Here is a 16,523-nt window from a genome sequence, read left to right as displayed (position 1 = left end):
CTTTAAAAAAGAAGAAATTTTTTGATATTTGTTAGACAAGACTCTACTTCCATTTGCCAGACTTTTTTGTATAAGCACACAAAGAAATTATGTATACAGTATAATGGAGCCCACCTTAGTGAAGGTGCCTTTTTTCAATTCACAACCTGCACAACTTTGAAGCCTCACTTACAACTGTACATGGACACTCTAAGAGCAGGGTGCTAAAGAAAACCCAGTATAAGAGGACAAAGGTGCCAAATGTTCTCAGCTGCTTGGAGAACACATGTGTCTGCATGGCTTTCAAAGAGTGCCTTTTCCTAAGGTTGGACTATGCACCAGGCAGTCTTCTACGAGATATGCATATGCACAATGCAGACCACAGGCCTCCAGTATGAAAATGAAAAGTAAAGAAGTACCACTGCTCTTAATCTTTAAAAGTATTCATGATCTTCATAAGTTATATAAACATCTAACCACTGGGTTGTATACCTGAAGCTAACATAATATTGTATATCAAACTTAATTGAAAATTAAAACCTTATTTTTAAACAAACACCTAGTATTTTACCTTATGTGAAGACTCCAGAAGCTGGCATTTATTCTCAAATGCTAGTTTTCCACTGAAGCCAGGGACTAGCTGCCTTTATGGTCCAGTGACAAAAAAAAAAATACTCTTTGCATTGTGCTCAGACAGTAGCTCCAAAGTTGAATCAATGCAGTTTCTAAAACCATTGCATTTGGCTGCATTCACTGAGTGATCCTTGACAGAGGTTAGGGAGCCTCAGTCTATGGACTGGGATGATAAAAATACCACATCAATGCCTGGAGGGGGTGCATGGAAAAGCCTAGGTATATCTGATCATACAAGTTCTTGCAGAGCTAGGGAAAGGAACCCAGGGAAATAGTCAAGGAGAGTGAACTATCATCTTTGCACTATCATCAAACTGGGAGCTATGGGAAAAATCTTTTGGAGGGTTTTGCATGGTGACAGCCCACCTTGATGAAATAGGGTTACCAGGTCAGTGCCATTGTCTCCTTGAACATCCCCCCTGTGAGCCAAGTGCATTGCCCACCCTCAGCACAACTCACAAGGATCATTTCAAAACTGAGTGTCAGGCCCAGTTGCCACTTAGACACTACTTCCAGGCTCTGTGTGTGCGTTTATTCTCAAGTATGCCGAACTTTCTTCTCTCCATCCTCAACTTATTCTTCAGGCTCGACCCTGTGTCTTTTTCTTCAGGTATCACTGTGGTTTCTCTAGACACCAACCTTGATAACTCTCTACTACTCCAAGTGTTACTGCCTCTGCAGATCAGCCAGCCTGCTCTTGGATCCTGTTCCCTGGGTTATGCTCAAACTTGACCCACCCCAACCGGGAAGCATGCAGCCCACAGCTCTAGATGAGATAGATGAGAGCACCATTCTCCAAGATCCTCTGACTCTTCAGTCCCAAGAACTTTCTGGGAGAGGCGAGTGGACTAATATTAAATTCTGCTGTGTGGAAAATAATATTTCTGAACATTTAAGTAAAGAGAATCACAAATTCTGTGTTGGAGTGCTTATGGCAATGAAAAAATGGAAAGTGGTAATGCATCTCATATGTTACAAGTCACGCTTTCTCTTCCATTACTCTTCCATATTTTAAACAATATCAACAAGTAATAATTCATTTACCAGAATAACATCATTTGGGCAATCCTAGCTGCTTTAGCTTTTAACACTTACAGCCTCCCTAATATAGTTAGACAAAGGATAAAGAGGTTGAAAATAGGGATCAGATGAGTCTGGCTGAAGTATCTACCATAGCAGAGTCAGAAATTGAACCTGGTTATATCTGACTCCAAACCCTCTTCTTTCAAGCTCCATTTCTACAGAATGTTTTTCTTTTTTCTTTATTTTTAAAGATTTTATTTATTTTTAGAGAGGGAAGGGAGGGAGAAAGAGAGAGAGAGAGAAAGAAACATCAATGTGCAGTTGCTGGGGGCTGTGGCCTGCAACCCAGGCATGTGCCCTGACTGGGAATCAAACCTGCGATGCTTTGGTTCACAGCCCGCGCTCAATCCACTGAGCTACGCCAGCCAGGGCTATGTTTTTCTTTTTTTAAACAAAAAACAAAAACTGTCACCCAATGCAACTTCAAAGGCACTAAATCATGAGAGTGTAGTTGAGAAATGGATAATAAAAACTAGCTAACTGAGAAAATTCATAAGGAGGCACATGGAAGCGTCTAGAATGAGAAAGGACTGAACCATTTAAGGAAACAAAAAAAGGAATTGGGGCAGGATGGTAGAAGAGAAGAATAAGGAAAAGAAAAAGAGAGAGAAAGAGAAAGAGAGACAGAGGGAGAGGAAAGATAGAAGTGAAGAGGGAGGAAGAAAGGAAAGAGGAAAGGGTTTGGTTTAATATATAATTCCATTTGAAATTTATTCCATGTAAGTAGTATAAGAACTCAAAGTTTGCCAGAAAACTCTGAAATAAACAATAGCTGTCTATGACTGAACACAAATTTGCTTAAAATTAACACGAACTTTGGGTCAATATGTAAAAGGTGTAGTTTTAGGAGGTCCCCTTTCAGCTAATCAATTAACCAGGTCTCTCTAGACCCTTTAGACACCCTAAACACTCACCTCTTTTGGGGCAAACTTCATAGTTGGCTCCCTTCTCACTGCCTTCCCTCATTTGGTCTGAGCTCTCAGACTTGCTTGCGTGGCTGGGGAAAATAATAGACTAATTCCACCAGGCTATGGGTGTCACTGACAACCCAGAATATTCTAACATATAATCTGAGAATGCTGATTCCTCAAGACAATAAAAGAATTTACACAAAAATTATTTATTGTGGCAAATACCTGCTGAATAAATAAATAAATGTAAACAAGTTTATTTACTTGAGAACATCCTAAACCTTAACTGTGCTGATTTATATTGTTAATATATGATAGGTTATAGTTAATGTCATGTCTCTTAGGCATATTTTTCAAGAATATTGAGGGACTAGTATTATACAAAAAACATTTGAGGCTCACTGAGTTGATCAGCTCCCCTTTCTAGACAATTTTGCATTTTACTGGAACCACCCCTGGAGGCAACTTTTACAGTAGAATGAACTTTCAGACAACAAGACAAGAGGATGAGAGAATGATTCCTGGGCAAAAAGGTCAGATTCTCTAAACTCCCACCATTTCCCTGCAGTTGGGCTGCAGTGGGTGTGTAACCATCATTGTTTTAAAGATTTTATTTATTTCTTTTTAGAGAGAGGGGAAGGAAGGGAGAAAGAGAATGAGTGAAACATTGATGATGTGTGAGAGATACATCAATTGGCTGCCTCTCACACAGCCCCAACCAGGGACCTGGACTGCAACACAGGCACATGCCCTGACTGAGAATTGAACCAGTGACCTTTCGATATGCAGGCCGGCATTCAGTCCACTGAGTCACACCAACCAGGGCATAACCATGATTTAATATTACCAATCTAGTGATCAAAGTTGTGTACTCTGTAACAAATCAAAGTATATAATCAACCCTATGCTTTCACCTCTGGCCAAGTTCTCATTACAGTTGAATGGCCTGTTCAGGGATAAGGAATGCCAATGCCAGCAACAAAATTACAGATCTCCAGTTGATGCATGTTGAAAAATAGCATCAAAGCAGGAAAAGTGAACTTGAGCCAGAACTTCACAACACCAAAACTTCCACAGTTCCCCCTTTCCCATGATCTGGGAGCTGCTGCAGTCTTGGGAACAACATGGGAATTAATGCCACCCACTGCAGAAGCAGCAGGGGCAACTGCCCCATCTCAATGTGTATGAAAAAATGACACTTTTAAACTTACTTCTTGTCCAAGACTGATATCTTCCCCTGCCTCTTCCCTAGCCTCCTTAAAAGTTGTGAAGGATGCTATGTAATTAAACAGCTTACTTCTGAGCACACTAAAGGAATGCAATAATCACTAGAAATCCGAGAGAGTTATTTAATTGATGTGTTTTAAGGTTATTAACAGAAATATGTATGTTTATTTTACCTGGGTTTATAAAAGTAAATTCATGATATTTATCTCTGTTATGAAATTTGTCAAGAAAATGGCTTGGGTAATAACTGACTTTAAAATATCATAGGTTTTAAAAACTTATATATAGGTATAACTAAAATAAAGGGTTTTGATAAAGTTCTTCAGTAATAATTATATTATATAGTTTTCCAAAATCTGATAACTTTAAACTTTAGTTTTACTAAGTTAAATAATAAAAGTTATCAAATACATATCAAGGTATTTTTAAATAACAAAATACCAGAACATTAATTGATCTAAGTTTACCTCCTTTTGGCTTCTTATTACAGAACAGCTAGAAAATAGATTGAGATCTGTTAATGAATATGTCTTATATTTTATTTGAAGTATGTTTCTTGAAAATGTGAGTATATTTGCCAATGAAAGAACCTATTTCTAGAAGTTATAAAATGTATCTGCCAGTCTAAAGAATGTTAATTACTTATTTTTAGTTGTCACTAAAAACATCAAGGTTTCTAATAGTTCAGAATTATAAAAAAGAATTCTAACTAACTTGAAAAGAAGTTACATACTTTGGTAATAAAAGATATAGAAACACTTGAAGGAAAAGGAAAAAAATAGCTGTTCTAAAGCAGGTTATTTCTAAACAAATAAGAAAAAGTAAACTTAAAGGGACTAGGAAAGTTATAAAAGGTTTGTGAAGAACAATAATTGGGGGGAAATTACATGGTTAAGCAAGGCAAGGAATGAATTTAATTAAGTAAATAAATTCAAAAATCAAAAGTAAACTAACACTAGATATAGTTAACATATCTAACATACTAACATTAGATATGGTTATTTTTTGCTCTGTTAAAAGGACAAGGGTTTGTTAGGCTGATTGAAATAAGCCAGGCAGTGAGGGACAAATACCTTATGATCTCACCTTTAACAGGAACCTAACCAACAAAACAAACAAACAAGCAAAATATAACCAAAGACACTGAAATTGAGAACAGGCTGACAGTGACCAGAGGGGAGAGGGGAGGGAATTTTAGGGGAAAAGGAGAAGGGTTTGCAGAAACAAATTTAAAGGACACATGGACAATAACAGGAGGGAGGTGAGGAGGGCTGGGGATGGGCTGGGATGGGGGAAAAAGGCAGAAAACTGCACTTGAACAACAATTAAGACTTAAAAAAAAAGAAGGACAAGGATTTTCCTTTTGCTTTCCAGATACATGGAAACTTGTTTGTTTTCTTAGAGCAATTTGGTGAATTCTACCTTAATAAGCAATATTAAAGCATTTATATATTTCTCCACACTTGATCTCTCCAGAATTTAATAACTCTTAGTAAGTGAATAGTATTATTTTCATAGCAATATGTTTGTTTGCATAAATTTCATAAGAATCTATTCCTTTTATAACAGGACAAGTTGCAGTTGTATTAACCAGGACTTTGACTGGAATGTCATGTCTGAGAAAGCCATGCCTAGACTCTGGATGTCACCAGGAAGCCTTAAGGAATGAAGATTGCCTCTGATGCCAACAAAAGCTTGTTAAAGATAGAAAACCCTATAGCATCCACCAAAACACTACTTGACCTTGTAAATGAATTTCACAAAATGGCAAACGGAGTTTGTGGATACAAACTCCACACTCAGAAAATGAAGACATTTTGTACACTAACAATGAAATATCAGAAACAGAAATTAAGGAAAAAATCACATTTACAATACCAACAAGAAAAATAAAATACTTAGGAATAAACTTAACCAGGGAGGAAAAAAACCTGTACTCAGAAAACTACATCACACTGAAGAAAGAAATTAAGGAGGACACAAACAAATGGAAGCATATACCATGTTCATGGACTAGAAGAATTAACATAATTAACATATTCATACTACCCAAAGCAATCTATAAATTCAATGCAAGCCCTATCAAAATGCCAATGATATATTACACCAATATAGAGCAAACATTTCAAAAATTTATATTGAACCATAAATGACCCTGAATAGCCTCAGCAATTCTGAGAAAGAAGTACAAAGTAGGAGGGAACATAACACCTGTTATCACACTGAAACCAGAAAAAACACCAGTGTTCAGGCTGCCTGTCACAAACCAAACACAATAAGCAGAGACAGGGATTGAGTCTTTATGGATGCTTTATTCAGATGGCTGGTAATCTGGGAAGACAGCAGGTTCATACCCTAAGAGACCATCTTACATTTTCTTCCCAGACCAACGTTTTTATAACAGAGAACAAAGTGCAATGAGGGGTTTTGAAATTCAGGGAAAATTAGATTTAAAAACTGCAGCATTCTTGCCCTGGGCAGTTAGTTGTTCCCAGGAGATGGTGGCCTGGATGCCTCCACTTATCCCAGCCACTAATCTTTAGCAGTGCCCCAGGAGGTCAGCTGTCTCTCCCAGGAATGGCGGGCCTTATCTGCAGTTCCTGAAACAAAAGCTTTAACAAATGCATTATTTACTTACTAGGCTTATAACTATTTACCTTAAACTAAAATTTTCCAACTCTTGAGTCCCTTATCAAAACTATATTAAAAGAACACTGTAATCAAAAGAGTCTGGTACTGGCATAAGAACAGACACATAGGCCAACAGAACAGAACAGAAAGCCCAGAAATAAACCCATGTCAATACAGTCAATTAATATTTGATAGGGGGCAGCAACATAAAATGGAGTAAAAATAGTCTCTTCAACAAATGTCGTAGAGAGATCTGGACATGCAAAAAAATAAAACAACCACCAACTTACACCATACACCAAAATAAACTCAAGATGGATAAAAGACTTAAATGTAAGTCATGACATCATGAAAGCCCTAGAGGAAAACATATGCAGGAAAAGTTCAGATATCCCATGCACCAATATTTTCACCAATACATTCCCTAGGGTGAGGGATATAAAGGAAAGAATAAACAAATGGGACTACATCAAATTAAAAAGCTTCTGTACTGCTAAAGAAAACATCAACAAAATAAACATGGAACCAACTATATGAAAAAAAAATATTTGCCAATGATAACTCGGACAAGGGTTTGATCTCCAAAATATGTAAAGAACTCATATGACTATTGGAAGCCAGGAAGACAAACAATCCAATTAAAAAATGGGCAAAGGACCTGAACAGATATTTCTCCAAGGAGGACATACAAAGGGCCCATAGACACATGAAAAAAATGCTCAGCATCACTAGCCATCACAGAGATGCAATTTAAAACCACAATGAGATACCACTTCAAACTGGTCAGAATGGCCATCACAACCAAATCAACAAACCAGTATTGGCAAGGTTGTGCAGAAAAGGGAACCCTGGTGTACTTTTGGTGGGAATGTAGACTGCTGAAGCCACTGTGGGAAGCAGTATGAAACTTCCTCAAAATAGCTAAAAATGGAACTGCTATTTGACTCAGCAATTCCACTTCTGGGATTATACCCTAAGAATCCTAAAACACCAACTCAAAAGAACCTATGCACCCCAATGTTCTTAGTGGTGTTATTTACAGTAGCCAAGTGCTGGAAGCAGCCTAAGTGCCCATCAGTAAATGGGTGGATCAAAAAACTGGCTCATTTACACAATGTAATACTACACAGCAGAAAGAAAGAAGGAACTCCGACCCTTCGTTGCAGCATGGATGGAACTGGAGAGCATTATACTAAGTGAAAAAAAACAGGCAGTGAAAGACAAATACCATAGGATCTCACCTATCAGTGGAACCTAATTAACAAAGCAAACAAATGAGAAAAATAGAACCAGAAACATGGAAATAAAGAACATACTGACAGTGATCAGAGGGGAGGGGGAAGAGGATAATGGGAAAAGAAGGGGAAGTGGCAAGTCAAGGACCATGATTAGAGGACTCATGGGCATGCACAATGAGTGAGAATTGTCTGTGGGGGTTAGGGATTTGGGGGTGGAGCAGGGGAGAGCAATGGAGAAAAGATAGAACAAATGTAACTGAACAACAATAATAAATACATAAAAGGATTTTTTTAAGCTTTTTAGAGAGATGGCCAGGTTCCTTGCTCAGTCATATGGTTCATGGTAGTATTTCCAGGTAAGCAACAAAGGTTGCTTTCCTGGGAGATGGTGAAGGAAGATCCTCAAGACATTTGGGGGGACCTTGAGAATATGAAGTATTTATCCGAACTCACAAGTATTGCCAGCAGAGCCTAATGGAAACTGTGTGTCTTGGCTTCTTTGTCCTGAGGGGCAAATTAAAACTCAATTTGAAGATTTCTTATAAGATTCTAACAGAGGAGATTTTAAAAGGCCTACATCAGCAGTGTCAAACTCATTTTCACCAGGGGCCACATCAGCCTTGCATTTGCCTTCAAAGGACCAAAATAATTTTAGGACTGTATAAATGTAACTACTCCTTAACTGTTAAGGAGTTGAAATTACATTCAACCCTCTGAAGGCAACCACAAGGCTGATGTAGCTCCTGGTGAAAATGAGTTGGACACCCCTGGCCTATATAATCAATTACTACTCTTGTGTTTATGTAAATAATCAGGCCACATTAAAAGTGGACTTAATACAGTAAGTGAATTCATCTTGATTTGGCTCTTTGAAAGGTGAAGGGGAGAAAATGTGTTTCAATAGACTCTATAACACACCATTATGGACATTAGACTCTAGTTCAGTTAATTGTCTTCAAAATTTTACTTTCACCTATAAACTGAACTGGATTCTGGATTTTTCTAGCTTCTTCCCCCAATAATATTGAGATTTTTTACACAGTTTTTCTCCACTAGGTTACAAGCCCTGTTCATACTCAGGGAATGCCAACCCTAGACACCATAGCAACCTTTTTTCATACCCAGGCCTTATCATTCCCCTGACAGAGCAAGTATCTCTTGGCTCTGAGAGAAAATGTCACCCTTCTTTAGCAGGAAGCAACTACAGAAGAAACTCCACACCCATATTCTGTGAAGGATTCGCAGTTAAGGAGAGGACGATTATAGGTAATTAGTCAGCAAGATCAGAACAAAGGCAATAAATAGGCCAGGCAGAGAAGGTCACCAAGGCAGAAGGCCTTGGGTGCCTAGCAATTGGCAAAACTGGGAAAACAAGGACCTTGCCCTCAGGGTAACTTTCACTCCCCTAACATTTTGTTTGTTATGTGGCTTAGATGCCTTGCCCTGTCCTCTCTACAGATAAGAGCTTGACCTCAGTTGTATTTCAGCTCCAGGCTCAGAAAAGCAGCAAAACTAGGTGGATGATGCCAGAACCAGCTGCGTTGACTAAAGGCCCCAAAGAGAAATGATGCAAAAGGATATGAAAGAAAAGGACTTCTAGATGAGAATCAATGCTCATATTGCAGAGAGGAAGGACATTGGAGAAAAGATTGCACCAAACTAAAGAAAGAGAAAAAAATCTGAAAAACAAGAGAGGAACTCTTATCAACTGATAGTAGAACAGGGCAGTGACTCAGATGATAAATGAGGAGGTCCAGGGGCTTCTCTAGACACCTCCTGGCACCATTGTTATTTCCCCACAAGGCCCCAGGTACAAGTGACAGTGGGGAAGAAGTTGAATGACAATTTAGTAAACACAGGAGCCATGTGATTACAGCACATGTTAGACCACCGTACCCCTCTGTTTGAGGGATAGGTGAAGAAATTATATTTGTTTTCTTCTTTGTTTTCATGGATACCAAGTGTAACCAGGTCTATTTTAGAGGATATTCCAAAACTCCTTATCATCCTTTTAACATATTGTGTTTTTAGAATAATTACCTGTTGTTTCAGCAAATGTAGTAAAATGTTGTCTAAACCTTTAGAAATACCTTATTCTGATGCTAAGAGCTTTGCTTCTGATCAAGAGCTTTCATTTTATAATAAATCAAAAGATTATGCTCCTTAAAAGACACCATAGAAATGGAGTCAGAACTGATAGTGAAGAGTATTAATCATGATTTAATATTACCAATCTAGTGATCAAAGTTATGTACTCTGTAACAAATCAAAGTATATTATAATCCTGTACTTTTACCTCTGGCCAAGTTCTCACTACAGTTTAGCAGCCTGTTCTGGGAGCAAAGAATACTGACACTGGCAGCAAAACCAAAGATATCCAGTTGACCCACATTGAAAAATAATATCGGGATGGAAGATGGTGGCTTTACTCTAGGCAGCGTGTTTCTCAGCTTCTGTGAAGAGGAGGGAAACTCGCGGATCGTTGGAGAAACAGAGCAAGTGGACTAGGTTACCAAATCACTTTTGAAAGCAGGACATCAAAAATTATTGTGATCACTGAAAAACCAGACGGTAAGGAGACTGCTTCAGGACAAAAGGGACCCAGGGATCAGTGCGGGGTCTAGGGGTGTGCAATCCCCAGGCCTGGTGCTCCCGGGTCTGCCTCAGGGCTCCCGGGAGAGGGGAGTCGCTGCTTCCTCCCTCAAATGCGGGGGTTGAGCAACTCCAGGGGAGAATGTGTTGCTAGAAGGAACAGATTGGCCAGTTGGACTGGGAAAAAATCGCCCAGGGACTACGAACACCCACCCAGAGACCTGGGAGAGGTGAGGGCCTCCAGCTAGTGCATCCAGGGGCAGCCGGGAAGTGCTCCTGCACCCCTAGCCCGGTGCGAGTGCGGATCAGTGGAAGACCCAGAGCCTGGAAGGGCTCGGCTAGTGCCCCATGGGGAGTCCTGACTCGCGCGCTGTAATCCCGGAAGGCTCGCGGCGCTTAGGGCGATCCTAGAGCCCCAATCTCAAAAGTTTGGTGGAGGGGCTCGCCCTTTTATGATTCCCAGGGAGGGCGCAGTGAATCCCAAAACATCTCAGGTGCCTCCTGAGATCATAGAGCTAGAACCCTGCAGGGACCCCGGAGTCCAGAAGAACATGGCAGTGAGCTACGGGGAGAGAGAGTGTGCTCGGGAGCACCCAGGGTAACTGAGAGACTTGTTGAGATCTGGCTGGGAAGAGAGAGAAGCATTTCAAAGGTCCCTCAGCCAGCTGAAGCCAGCAAGATCAGAAAAACTGGTCTGGCCAGTTAAAACCCAACAACAGGGTTTTTTTTATTTTGTTTGCTTTGGTTTGGTTTGGTTTGGTTTGGTTTTTGTGGCTGTTTTTGGATGATTGATTTTATTTTGTGTTTTAAGTGACATTTTATTTTTCAATTCTTCTTATTTTTATATCTCGCAATCCCTTATGTTTCTCTTCCATTCAGTCTAATATTATTCTTTCCACTCCAAATTTATCTCTCCTGCACTCCATCTTCTGCTTTTCTTTCCTTTTTTTGTTGTTGTTTTAATCTTGCAAGTTACTGTAAATTTCTATTATCTTTTTCTCACTTTTCCGACATTTTTTATTTTAATAATATTTTGGTATTCTTTTTCTTTCTGTATAACCTTCTTTGCTTGGCTGGTTATACTGTCATTTGATAGGTTCCCCCTGGTATCTCAGTCACAGTGTGTTGATAATTTACTATCCTTCATCTGTGTTCCATTAATACACGTCTCAAGATTCTATACTCTTTATTCTTGTTATCTAGATCTCATCGATTCTGCCACAAGACTGTCACTTTACCATTTTGTGAATAAGACCTAGTCCATACAATTGTAAATACTACTCAATACCCCTACCTGATCTCAGCCCACTTTGCAATTTCCTGAACTTTACTATTGTGGGAGTTGTCTCTATTCTTTTACACACTACTCCTATATACTAATCTTTAATCCAACTCTACCTTAGAATCTGACCTCTCACAGCCTCACAGCTTTCTACATCCAACTAACAATCCTCTCATCCCCAATAAGAGTCTTACCCTCTTTCCATCCTTTCCAAAACGTGGCTGGTGGGGTGGAGGATCATGGTTAACACTATAAGGAAACACTATAAGGAGCCAAAGGATAACCCATCTCTTCTCTACTGGCTGTTAATATAAATATCATAGTATACTGTCTTGCTGTCTTAAACCATTTCGCCTTACTCCTCCAACTGATCACAAAAAAAGAATAGGGGGAAGCTGTGAACACCAGGATACACGAAGGAGATTGCACCACTGAATCTCACAAGTATTCTACCACAGAAGTTCACACCATAATTACAGGGAATCAGAACAGATCAATTTAAGAAACAAGAAGAAACAACAAGAAACCCACGAACAATGAGAAAACAAAGAAACAACCCCCCAATTGAAGGGAAACGAGGAAGCCTCAGGAAAAATGCTAAATGAAATAGAGGCAACTCAACTATCAGATAGTGAGTTCAAAACAATGATTATCAGGAAGTTCAATGAATTCACAATGAGCTATCAGAAATTAGAGGGAAACTACATCAATCTCACTGCAAACTATATAAACATGAAAAAGGAAATAGAAACTCTCAACAAAGGTCAAGAGGAAATGAAGAATACAATTTCTGAACTGAAGAACACAATAGAAGGAATGAAAAGCAGGATCGATGAAGCAGAAGATCGGATTAGTGAGCTAAAGGACAAAGTAGAAAACAACATCCAGAAACAGCAAGAAAAGGAAAAGAGGCTCAGAAAGAATGAAGAGGGATTAAGAGAAATGCAAGACAATATGGAAGGTAATAATACCCGTATAATAGGGATACCAGAAGGAGAAGAAGAAGAACAAGGGATCGAAAACCTAGTTGAAAAAGTAATGAAGGAGAACTTCCCTAATTTGATGAGAGAAAAATTCACACAAATCCAGGAAACACAGAGAGTCCCAATCAAGAGGAACCCAAAGAGGCCCACCTCAAGACACATAATAATTAAAATGGCAAAATTTCAAGACAAAGAGAGACTCTTAAAGGCAGCAAGGGAGAAACAGGAAGTAACATACAAGGGAGCCCCAATAAGGCTAACAGCTGACTTCTCAATAGAAACACTTTAAGCCAGAAGAGAATGGCAAGAAATACTCCAGGTAATGAGTACCAGAGGTCTGCAGCCAAGGTTACTTTATCCAGCAAAGCTCTCAATCAAGATAGAAGGCCAAATAAGAAGCTTCCCAAACAAAAGAAGTCTAAAAGAATACACCTCACCAAACCAGCTCTGCAAGAGATTCTAAAGGGACTGCTTTAAGGAAGGGAAGGAAAAGAGAGAGAGAGAGGGGAACACACATACATAAAAGGCAATGAATAAGTATCTATCAATAATAACCTTAAACGTAAATGGATTAAATGCTCCAATCAAAAGACATAGAATAGCTGAATGGATAAGAAAAAATGACCCATATATATGCTACCTACAAGAGACCCACCTCAGGATAAAAGACCTACACAGGCTGAAAGTGAAAGGCTGGAAACAAATCTTCCAAGCAAATGGACAGGAAAAAAAGCCAGGGTAGCAAAACTCATATCAGACAAAGTAGATTTCCAAAAAAAGGTCCATAAAGACAGACCCAGAAGGTCACTTCATAATACTCAAGGGAAGAATCCACCAAGAAGACATAAATATTGTAAATATATATGCACCCAACATGGGAGCACGCAAATACATAAAGAAAATCTTAGAGGACTTCAAGAAAGATATGGACAGCAACACAATTGTAGTGGGAGATTTTAACACCCCACTATCAAATCTGAACAGATCTTCCAAACAAAATATCAACAAAGATATTGTGGCATTGAACAATACCCTTGATGAAATGGACTTTACTGATATATACCGAGCCCTCCATCCAAAAGAAGCTAAGTATACATTCTTTTCAAATGTACACAGAACATTTTCAAAGATAGACCACATGATAGGACACAAAACAAGCCTCAACAATTTCAAGAAAATGGAAATCATACCAAGCATTTTCTCGGACCACAAGGAACTGAAGCTAGAAACCAACCCCAAGGAAAAAAACCCAAAACATTCAAAATCATGGAGATTAAATAGCATGCTATTAAACAATGAATAGGTCGAGAATGATATTAGAGAAGAAATCAAAAGGCTTCTGGAAACAAATGAAAATGAACTCACAACAACTCAAAACTTATGGGACACAGCCAAGGCAGTCCTGACAGGGAAGTCCATAGCAATACAGGCCCACCTAAAAAAGTTAGAAACATTCCAAATAAACAACCTAACCCTACATCTACAAGAACTCGAGGAACAACAACAAAGACAGCCCAGAGAAGGCAGAAGGCAGGAAATAACCAAGATCAGAGCAGAATTAAATGACATAGAGACTAAAAGCACAATTCTAAGGATCAATGAATCCAAGAGCTGGTTTTTTGAAAAGATAAACAAAATCAACAAGCCTTGAAGCAGACTCATCAAGAAAAAAAGAGAGAGGACCCAAATAAACACAATCAGAAATGAAAGAGGAGAGATTACAACAGATACCACAGAAATACAAAGGAGTGTAAGAAATTACTACAAAGAAATGTATGCCAAGAAATTTGAAAATCTAGGTGAAATGGACAAATTTCTAGAAAAATATAATCTTACAGAACTCAATGAAAAAGCAGCAGAAAGCCTGAACACACCAATAACAACAACAAAAAAAATTGAAGCAGTAATCAAAAAACTCCCAAGACACAAAAGCCCTGGACCAGATGGTTTCACAGGAGAATTCTACACAGCATTTAAGGAAGAGCTAACCCCTATCCTTCACAGACTATTCCAAAAAATCCAAAAAGATGGGAGTCTCCCAAACTCTTTTTATGAGGCCAACATCATCCTAATTCCAAAACCAGATAAAGACACAACAAAGAAAGAAAACTTCAGGCCAATATCACTGATGAACATTGACGCTAAAATCCTCAACAAAATACTGGCAAACTGCATCCAACAATACATTAAAAAGATCATACACCATGACCAAGTGGGATTCATTCCAGGGATGCAAGGATGGTTCAATATTCGCAAATCAGTAAATGTAATACATCACATAAACAAAAGCAAAGACAAACCCGACATGATCATATCAATTGATGCAGAAAAAGCATTGATAAGGTACAGAACCCATTCATGATAAAAACACTCGGCAAAGTGGGAATAGAAGGAGCATTCCTCAACATAATAAAGGCCATATATGAGAGACCTACAGCCAACAGCATACTCAATGGGAAAAAATTAAAATCTTTTCCACTAAGATCAGGAACAAGACAAGGATGTCCACTTTCACCACTTCTATTCAATATAGTACTGGAAGTTTTAGCCACAGTGATCAGACAAGAAAAAGAAATAAAAGCTATCCAAATAGGAAAGGAGGAAATAAAACTCTCACTGTTTGCAGATGACATGATAGTGTACATAGAAAATCCTATAGACTCCACCAAAAAACTGCTTGACCTAATACATGAATTTGGCAAAACAGCTGGATACAAAGTCAATATGCAGAAATCAAAGGCATTTCTGTACACCAACAATGAAACAGCAGAAGCAGAAATCAAGAAAAAAATTTCATTTGAAATAGCAAAAAGAAAAATAAAATATCTAGGAATAAACCTAACCAAAGAGGTAAAAGACCTGTATTCAGAAAACTGCATAACACTCAGGAAAGAAATCAAGGAAGACACAAACAAATGGAAACATATACCGTGTTCATGAATTGAAAGAATTAATATCATCAAAATGTCCATACTACCAAAAGCAATTTACACATTCAATGCAATTCCTATTAAAGTACCAATGGCATATTTCACAGACATAGAACAAACACTTCAAAAATTTATATGGAACCATAAATGACCCCGAATAGCTGCTGCAATTTTGAGAAAGAAGAGTAAAGTAGGAGGGATCACAATACCCGACACTAAGCTATACTACAAGGCCACTGTAATCAAAACAGCCTGGTACTGGCATAAAAACAGGCACATAGACCAATGAAACAGAACAGGGAGCCCAGAAATAAACCCAAGTCTCTATGGTCAATTAATATTTGACAAAGGAGGCAGCAACATAAAATGGAGTAAAAATAGCCTTTTCAACAAATGGTGTTGGGAGAACTGGACAGCCACATGCAAAAAAATGAATCTTGAGCACCAACTTACACCATATACAAAAATAAATTCAAGGTGGATAAAAGACTTAAATATAAACCGTGACACCATTAAAATCCTAGAGGAGAACGTAGGTAGGAAAATCTCAGATATTTCATGAAGAAACTATTTTGCTGACTTGTCCCCTAGAGCAAGGAACATAAAGGAAAGAATAAACAAATGGGACCTCATCAAAATTAAAAGCTTCTGCACAGCTAAAGAAAACAGTATCAAAATTAAAAGAGAACCAACTGTATGGAAAAACTATTTGCCAATGATACCTCAGACAAGGGTTTAATCTCCAAAATATATAAAGAACTTACACAACTGCATTCTAAGAAGACAAGGAATCCAAGTAAAAAGTGGGCAAAGGACTTGAACAGACACTTCTCCAAGGAGGACATACAGAAAATCCAAAGACACATGAAACGATGTTCAATATCGCTAGCTATCAGAGAGATGCAAATTAAAACCACAATGAGATACCACTTCATACCAGTCAGAATGGCCATCATAAACAAAGCAACAAACAACAAGTGCTGGAGAGGTTGTGGAGAAAAGGGGTCCCTAGTGCAATGGTGGTGGGACTGCAG

This window comes from Phyllostomus hastatus, unplaced genomic scaffold (assembly GCF_019186645.2).
Source record: "Phyllostomus hastatus isolate PE091 unplaced genomic scaffold, TTU_PhHast_1.1 phas_scaffold_60, whole genome shotgun sequence".
NCBI lineage: Eukaryota > Metazoa > Chordata > Mammalia > Chiroptera > Phyllostomidae > Phyllostomus > Phyllostomus hastatus.
The sequence above is the reverse complement of the archived record's forward strand: the minus strand, read 5'-3'. Positions refer to the sequence as shown.